Here is a 9922-nt window from a genome sequence, read left to right on the forward strand (position 1 = left end):
TGCCTTTGTCCAGAGATGCTAGAAGTGGTCCTGAAATGGACATATCTCCATTATTTTACTTATGGATCATGGAGAATTTGAAAAAGGATGAGATAAAACACTGGACAATAGATAATGTGAGATTCTCTTTTCCACTCCCAATTGAATGGGTATCTTTGCTTATTCTGTGCATATGGATTATGAAGCTACAGCAACAGATGTAGAAATCAAGGAGAAATAAATACTATACCTTTATTTATTTATATGGTTATAATTTTATAGTTGATTTGTGTAATTGAGTTAAAAGCAAAGATCTTGCTTGGTCTCAGACTTTTGAGTGATTTCATTATATGAGGAGAAATCTTAGTAATTAATACTTTTTGCTTCTAGGCTAGTTCCATATGTAAACATTTGAAATGGGATTATCTAAATTGGAAATAGGCTGATGATGCAACTTGCTTTTCTAAACCCATGGTGGTTTGAGAGAAAAGGGTACTATCCAAATGATACACAAGGAAGTCAGTGTGATGCTCCTTGTAATCTAGCTAAATTCTTTCTCCCATCACAGCTTTTTATAGACAATTCCCAATTTTGGCCCTGAAGTACAAGGTAGGGCTGGAGGTGTGTTCCAGATGGTAGCGTGCCAGACATGAGCAAGGAAAGTGAGCAAGAACATGAGGGCCTAAGTTCATGCTCCAGTACTGATATAGAAGGAAAAAAAATCAGTAGCAGCTTAAGGAACCACATCCATGGCACTATGGTAATATTGAAGATAAAGCTAATTTTCCCTTATTGAAAGGTTTCCTTTTTCTTTTTCTTTTTTTTTTGGGGGGGGGGTCCGGTTGTGGGGCCTGAACTCTTGGCCTGGGCACTGTCCCTCAGCTCTTCAGCTCAAGGCTAGCGCTCTACCACTTGAGCCACAGCACCCTTCCAGCTTTTTTCTTTGTGCTTATGTGGTACTGAGGAATCGAACCCAGGGCCTCTGGCATGCAAGGCAAGCACTCTACCACCGAGCCACCTTCCCAGCCCAAGGTTTCCTTTTTCTTGTGTTTAAGAGATTTCTTTACCAGTAATATTTAGCCCTGCTCACATCATCATATAACATCAATAAATCAAATAACCACCAAAATTACATATATCTGCCAACTAGGGGGAAAAAATAAAAGATCTTCAAAGACTAAAGATAAGAGATTGTAGGTTATCATCTGATGGCATTAGAGAAAATATTGTCTATGAAGCATTAATGGATTATTTTCCTTTGACATACACACACACACACACACACACACACACACACACACACACACACACACACACACACACATACACACACTTTTTTTTTTAGCCCTTTCCTGTCTTCGTAGCCTCAGGGAGAGGGATGCTTTAAAAGTGCCTGTTCCTAGCTTTAGTGCTGCAAATTCTAGGCCCTGAAGGGATTCAAATTAGACTCGGGGCATTTAAAAATAATAAATAAAGGAAAAGAAAGTAAAGAAAGAAACATAAGAACCTGGCTTCAGGCCCAGAGGGTGAAGAAGAAGAGAATTAAAGGGAAGTAATGAGAGTATAGATGCCAGGAGTACTATAAAAAAAGGCATCTGGTCATTGAGGCGAAGGTCAGACCTGAGGGCATCTGCAGAAACTAATTTTATGAGACTCAAGGAAAGAAAGAATGTCTTGCAGGTGGCAAAATCCTGGTGTAGAATGGGCACCCTGGACCTCACCAGCTCAAGTGTGATGCTGAAACCATTGCATGACTTCTTTATGCCCCACAGAGCACAGAAGTGAAGAACAACCCTCCTAGAGTTTAGATGTGATCCCCACCCCCACCCCCAAGGTATTCATATGCTTGATGCTGGGTCCCAATTGTGCCAGTGTTGACAAGTGGAACTGTTCAGAAATAATGCCTAGTAGGAGATAATTAATTCATCCAGGACATCTCTGTTGGAAGAGATTTTTTTTTTGCTTTTTTTTTGTTTTATTTTTCCAGTCCTGGGGCATGAACTCTGGGCCTGGGCACTGTCTCTGAGCTTCTTTTGTTCAAGGTGAGTGCTCTACCACTTGAGCCACAGCTCCACTTCTGGCTTTTTAAAAAAGTAGTTTATTGGAGATGAGTCTCACAGAGTTCCCTGCCTGGGATGGCTTCAAACTGCAATCCTCTGATCACTCTCCTGAGTACCTAGGATTATAGGCATGAGCCCCTGGCACCTGGCTAGATGTATGTATTCTTATGGGAGAGTCCACTTAGTTCTTGGGAGAATGGAGTTTACAAAGCAAAGCTGCCCCATGCACTTGGCCTCCTCTTAGTGCATCTGTTTCCCTCCTCACCTCTCCTCCATGCTGCCATGCCACTTGGAGGCCCTCACCAGAAGTTGAACAGGTAGCATGACCCAATCTTAATTTCAGCCTCTAAAACTAGGAGCTAAACAAATCTCCTTTCTTTATAAAGTGTCTAGCTTCAGGCGTTTCATCACAACAACAGGAAATGGACTGAAATAAATCTAACATCCTTCCAAAGTTTCCACTGCCCAGGATATCATGGAAAGCCCTGACTGGACAGAAAAATGATTAATTTACTGCACTTAAGAGAAAAGGGACTGAATCTGAAGGGGCTGTGGCATGAATCTGAAGATGACAGTAGTTCTGAAAGATGTCAAACGGGAGCTAAAGTGCAGCTCCAACCCTAGGGCTATGGGACAATGGAGCAGCACCCCTAATTTAACCTAATTTAACCACCCAAAAGGAAAGCACAAACATAAATTGAGTCATTTTGAACCAGGTACACCAAAAAGTAAGACAATAGAATCTACTGGTATCTAGTCCAAACAAAAACAAAACAATGAAGAAAGATATATACCAGAACAGCTTTGAGTTCTGTCTCCTCCATTTACACAGTGAATTAAAGTAGCTCCCCTGAGCCTCTCCTTCCTCTTTTTGATTTCCTTGAGACAGGGTCTCTCTCTCTCTCTCTCTCTCTCTCTCTCTCTCTATATATATATATATATATATATATGTATATATATATATATATATATATATGCATCATGATCAAAGTCATCTCTTCCATCATTCTCTCCATCTCACCCAACCCCATCCATCCTCTCTAGTTACTTGGTTCCATTTTCCCATATGTACATTGAATATTATGATTGTCTTTTTTTTTTTCCAGGGCTGAGGACCGAACACAGGCCTTGCACGCGCCAGGCGGGCGCCCTTCTGCTGGGCTAAACCCCCAGCCCCGATTATGATTGTCTTATCCTACAATTTCTCTCTCTGTTTGCATCCATTGTTGTGTGTGTGTGTGTGTGTGTGTGTGTGTGTGTGTGTGTGTGTGTGTGTGTGTGTGTTCTGGTCCTGGAGTTTAAACTCAGGGCCTAGTTGCTCTCCCTGAGGTTTTGTTCAAGGCTAGTGCTTACCACAGCTTGAGCCACAGCTCCACTTTTGGCCTTTTGGTGGCTAATTGAATAAGAGTCTCATGGACTTTCCTACCTGGGCTGGCTTCTAACCAATAACACATTGGTTTCATTAGGTACTGTTTGTTGATTATTATTATATCTGTCCTATGGGGAGAATTGGGGTCAGAACTTCAAGATCTGTGCCTGGAATAAAATAGTTACCTTATATAATTGTCAAATGTATTGTCTCTAGATCTACTTGACGCAACAATAATTGCACAAATATACACTGGGCACCTGCTAAATCCCAAGTACACTAGCATATACTTAACAATCATTTCTCTCAGCAGTACTGCAAGACTGTTTGCTTTCTAGTTTTAAAGATAAAGAAAACTAAAGCTTAGAGAGTACATATAGAACTAAACATGATAATAATTTACCTTGCAAAGTATTTGAAAAATTAAGGCTAGAATAAATATATACAAAAATCCTGAACATTGCAGCAATTCAGTAACAATGGTCCTTACAATTATAGAGCAGTTAGTGTCTCATAAGTAGATGTCAGTGCTGCTGTGGATACATCACAGCTGCTCATAATATTAAGATTTGTCTTCTTTTCTAAGACCATTCCTTCGTTACTTCAATGTTCATTTGGTTCCTGAGCCTAAACCCTTGGTTCCCACAAGGTCTGCACTTAGCATTTTCAGAAATCATTTCACAAAATGAGACACAGCTCCCCTCTGGGGACTTCTGACCCCACTTTAGGGAATTCATTCTTACATTTCTTTCCCAGTGTTTTAAAAAGGAATTTCCTTCCTGGCCTTAAAGAACTAAATGCTGCCCGCATTGTGTCATTTGTAGAGTTGATGGGTTACAGCCTGCAGGGCTGTGGAGGACTGGGGAAGAACAGATGGTTGGACTCAGATGAACCAAGCCTGACTCCCTAAACTCAGTTTCATGTCTAGCCTCTCTCAGCTGTCACCTGGAAGCGTTATGCTCTCCAATGTTGATGGAGTACCAGAAAATATTGCTCTTCTCTATGGGGTGGGGCTCCCCTTGGAGAGTGCCAGGTCCAGCTCTGCAACAACCCCACATAGTACTGGCCCTCCAAGACTTACAGGACTCTTCAGAGATCTGGGTAAGAAAGAGGAGAAGGAGAGGAAAGTAGGATGGAAAGAAAGAAAAATCAGGAGGGGAATCTCAGATAAGACAGTACTCATAAAAGAGGGATGTTAAGATGTTAAGATCTGAGTATGAGAATAGAGTAGGAATAGACTTGAGGCCTCATGGCGGGTAAGAGAACTTCATTTGCAAAAAGTTTTATTTCAGGAAAAATGGAAAGGCTTACAGATGTGGCAGGAATGTTTTATACAATTCATCACTTTAAGTGTTATTTAAATGATTTACCTTAAAAATCTCATTATTTTAAATAAAATACAATTATATGGTATGAGATTCAAAATAAATGCAGTGAAAGGCAAATTTCCCTCAATTCTATTTTTTTTGTCCAAATGTCTTTGTTCCAAATTGTTTTATGTCCACTTAGCAATGTTCCAGTTACATGTGAGGAAGTGAAGATATGTTTTACACAAATGTACCACTAACATATGTTGTCTAATCTTTACTTTTATTATTAAACAAAATATCCTAGTAACATATGAGAACCTGCCACATTCTCTTATCAATCCTGTCCAGCCAAAAAAATTATCAGGAATGATTTATTGCTTATTGCAACAATGTAAACAGATAATCATGGCTGTTTCAGTAAAAGATTTAATATAGGAACAAGGGAGTCTATTAGGTGATTTGGTAGATGGCTCACTATTTGTGAGGGATCACTATATATATATATATATATACATATATATATATATATTTAAACCCATGATACAGTGAAGCCGCTGAGTAGCAGTATTAAATGGTCATTCCTCACTATATCCCAGTTTACTTATTGCTACTTCATGGATTTTCAGCTATTGCAAGGGTCTCTGGAACGTAACTCCTGGGATAGGTAAGGGATCACTTACACTTCACAAAAGAAGATAGGCAATTAGCATGCCAACAAACAAAAAAATGATCAACATAATTTATCATTAGGAAAATGTCCAATGAGATGTTGCTATGCACCTATTAGAATAGCCAACATGAAAAAGACTGACCTTACTAAGTGCTGGTGAAGACGTGGAGGACCTGGAACTCTTACACATCACTGGTAGGATGTAAAAGGGTACAACTGCTTTGTAAGTTTAGCTTTTTTCTTAGAAAGTTAAAAGATATATTATTTTAATCAGCTACTTGATTTCTAAGTATTTACTCAAGAGAAAATGAAATATATGCCCACACTTATATACAAATGATTGCAATGTACACTGTGATTTGATCATATTCACCCCTTCTGTGACTCTCGTTATGCCCCCCCCCTTTCTCCAATTCCCCTCCTTTAACTTTCTTGCAAAATTTACCTGGGTTTCATTATGACTTTTTCATATGTATTTAGAAGGTACTTGAATCATAGTTCATTACATTCTCTCTTTTTCCCCTTCTACCTTCCACTGGTTTCCTCCTGCAAAACAGATATTTATGTCCTTTCTTTTTTTTCCTCTTTTGTTTTGTTTGTTTGTTTTTTGTTGTTCGTGGGGCTTGAACTCTGGGCTTGGATGTCTCTTTTGTTTTAAACAAATTTCACATATAAAACTGTGCAGTATTTGTCTAAGTCAGATTTATTTCACTTAGCAGTATGATCTCTAGTCTCACCCATTTTCCATAAGTGACAGAATTTCTTCTTTCAGACTTAATAATACTTTATTGTGTATATAGACCACATTTTCTTTTTTTATGAGTACATTTCTTATCAAGCATTGTAGCCTCCTCCTTTGTTTCGTTTCCCCTTCCCATCCCTTCCCATCCTCCATCTGCCCCCCACCCAATCCTCCCCCCCCACCAAAGTTGTAAAGTTCGTTTTCAACTTAACGACTTGTACATCTCATTGTTGCAATGGGTCCACCTGTATCCCTATTTAAACGATTTGTTTTTCCCCTTCCTCTCCACAAATTATACCGACATCAAATACAGTGAAAGCAGGGGTTATACCGTGGGGGAGGGACATACAAAGCAACAAAGAAATAGACCACATATTCTTTAGTCAGTCATCTGTTGATATATACCTAGGCTGATTCCCAAGGTGGGCTGTTGTAAATAGTGCTATAATAGACCTGGGTATGGTAGTGTCTCATGGCATGCTAACATTCCTTCAGGTAGATGCCCAAGAGTGGTAGAGTCAGATAGTTCTCTATTTAATGAGAGTGCTCCATATTGATTTTCGTGGCTGCACTAATTTAATTACCATCCATAGCACTCATTTCCTCCACATCTGTGCCAGTATTTGTTTTCTATTGTTATTGATAGTAGTTGTACTGAGTTTGAACTCAGGGACTTGTACTTGCTAGGTAGGCACTCTACCACTTGAGCCATACCCCTCCTCCTTCTTAGCTTTATTTTTTTAGATAAGGTCTCACATGTTTCCCCCATGGCCAATTTCAGACCTCAATCTTCCCTGTCAGTACTTCTGCTTGTGTTTTGTTTTGTTTTGGTCAGTTATGGTGCTTGAATGCCTGGGCCTTGCTGCTATTCCTGAGCTCTTCAGCTCAAGGCTAGCACTCTACCACTTGAGCCACAGTGCACTTCCAATTTTCTGGTGGGTAATTGGGGTAAGAGTCTCATGGACTTTCCTGCCCAGGCTGGCTTTGAACCGTGATCCTCAGATCTCAGCCTCCTCAGTACTTAGGATTACAGGTGTGAGCCACCAGCACCCGGCTTTATTAACATTCTTTATGTGACTATTTTTCATTGGCCTTATTTATTCTAGTAAATAATATATTCTCAAAAAGGACAATGCTTACAAACACATGCACACACACAAATGGTAGTATACAGACAAGTAAATACTCCCTAATCTCACTAACTATCACAGGCAAGAGAAATTCCAGAGAAGTGTGCAGTAGCTTTGTGAATTTTTTTTATACTTTGGGAATCTTTTTGTTACCTTTAAGTAGTTGTGCAAAGGAGTTGTCACTCAACAAAGCAGTTTATGAGTACAGTGCATCTTGACCAATGTCACCCTTTTCAACATTCTCACCAGCCCCTCCCAACTCCTTCCCAACCCCCTTCCCTCACTTGTCTTATTTTTTAGGGTATATATTGAATTTTTTTGCCATTTAACACAGCAGTTTATGTACACAATCCATCTTACTCTGTCATCCCATCAACATCCTCACCCACTTTTGACCCACCTCTTCCATTCTTTTTCTTAGTTCTGTGGTATATACTCTTGACTGTATTTTCCCCATTCCCTCCCTCTAAGAGTTGTTACTGAATCTGAGATTAAGATATCCAGTGCCAGTAGTCTAGGATACTTGGTTCTTAAAGAATGTTAACACATTGTAATGATATTTAGAAACACACTGATTTCCTTCATAGAACATCCTAACTTCTTATTGTAAAAGAGTAAATACAACATCAAAACCACAAAATGGCATAGAAAGTGAAAGTAGAAATATCCAATAGTACATTTATTCCCACAAGGAAGAAAGGAAGGAAGAAAGTTTTATAGTACTGATAATATGACTAATTAAAATTTTTTTAGGTATAACTGATCATTGAACTCAGGGCATGCTCATGCTTGCTAGAAAATACTCTTCCACTTCAATCATGCAGACACTTCTTTATACTTTAGATGATTTTTCTGTTAAGGTCTCATTCTGACCGTTCTGGGCCAGTCTGGGACCACACTCCTACTTAGGCTTCCCATATAGCTGAGATTACAAGCGTGTGCCCAGCCTAAAAATCTATTATGATAGCTTTATCATTTTGGACGGTTTGCACAAGTAAAATGTGAAGTTTAAGGAAACTTAATCTTCATTTTTTGATATGCATGGTGACCATTCAAGGGGAAACTGTAGTGGAAATGTGGTGGAAGAAATGCTTTTCCCAGGGGGATCGCTACAAGGAACTTGCCTTGTAAAGTTAACGTGCTCTGACAAGTTCCAGATGTCTTTCATGCAACTGGAAATACTGAGACACTGGTACCTAGCATAGGTCTCAGAGATACAATCTCTGCTGTATAGAAGATGAATGCTTACATGATCACTGTCTGTTCTAGGATCTAAAAATAGACTGTATGTTGGTTTTGTAAATTTTCTTTTTAAAAATCTGGTATTTGAGATGTTATGCTTTGTACTTCATAGGCCAGAAGGCATTAATTGTTCTAATTCTTAGGTCTTAGGTCCTTCTTTTCCTTCTTCACATTGTCAACTTTGTAGTGTTGGCTTGGCTATGAGAGAGGGCTTTTATCCTTTCTTCCTTCCCTTCTTCCCTCCCTCCCTCCAAAACTAACTTCTCCTTCCTTCTTTCCTTCCTTCTTTCCTCCCTTCCTTCCTTCCTTCCTTCCTTCCTTCCTTCCTTCCTTCCTTCCTTCCTTCCTTCCTTCCTTCCTTCCTTCCTTCTTTCCGTCCTTCCTTCCTTCCTTCTCCTGTCTCCCTTTCTTCTTTTCTGTCTTCTCCTTTCTCTTTCTTTTATTTTTGGGTGTGTTTGCCCTGGGGCTGAAGCTCAGGGCATAGTGCTCTCACTTAGCTTTTTGTGTTCAAGGCTTATATTCTACACTTGAGCTACAGCTCCATTTCTGTTTTTTTTGGGGGGGGCTGCTTAATTGGAGATAAGAGTCACACAGGTTTTCCTGCCCACTGGCTTCAAATTGTGATCTTCAGATCTCACCTTCCTGAATAGCTAGGATTACAGGTGTGAGCTACTATCCAGCAAGCTCTATATTCTTAACTCTGAGAGAGTCTAGAAGGCAAGAGGTGCACTTTAGTTCCCTAGAATATATTCTTTGAGAATTACAGTTACCCTTCTAGAAAGATGAGCAGAAGGGGGTATTTTGAGGCAGTAACTCTGGTCTTAAATAGATGTAACTTCCAGCTTTGTTAAGATGTGACATCATTTATAGCTTCCAGTACTGTCCTTTTCAGGTAGTGAGGGGCAAAAGAATGTATTAGAATTATTAGTAACAACAAAGAATTTGAATTGTTAAGAAGGATTAGATGCTGAGTGCCTGTGGCTCAGGCCTGTAATCCTAGCTATTCAAGAGGCTGAAATCTGAGGTTTCAGTTCAAAGCCAGCTGGGGCAGGGAAGTTGGTGAGTCTCTTATCTGCAATTGAGTACCAAAAAGCTGGAAGTAGAGTTGTGGCTCAAGTATAGAGTGCTAGCATTGAGTAGAAAAAGCCCAGGGACATCACCTAGGACAAGTTCAAGCCCCACGATGGGCAAAGAAAAAGGAGGAAGGAAGGAAGGAAAGAAGAAAGGAAGGAAGGGAGGGAGGAAGGGAGAGGGGGGTAGATATGCCTGGTACAAGTGGCTCACACCTGTAGTTGCTACTCAGAAGCTGAAATCTGGAGAATCGGAGTTAGGCCAGCCCAAGCAAAAAGGTTCATGAGACCCCATCTGAACAGAAAAAGCTAGGCAGGAGTCTGAAGAGTAATGCAGTATTATCATCTTT

This window comes from Dipodomys merriami, unplaced genomic scaffold (assembly GCF_024711535.1).
Source record: "Dipodomys merriami isolate MVZ:Mamm:240054 unplaced genomic scaffold, mDipMer1.0.p SCAF_7, whole genome shotgun sequence".
Classification (NCBI taxonomy): domain Eukaryota; kingdom Metazoa; phylum Chordata; class Mammalia; order Rodentia; family Heteromyidae; genus Dipodomys; species Dipodomys merriami.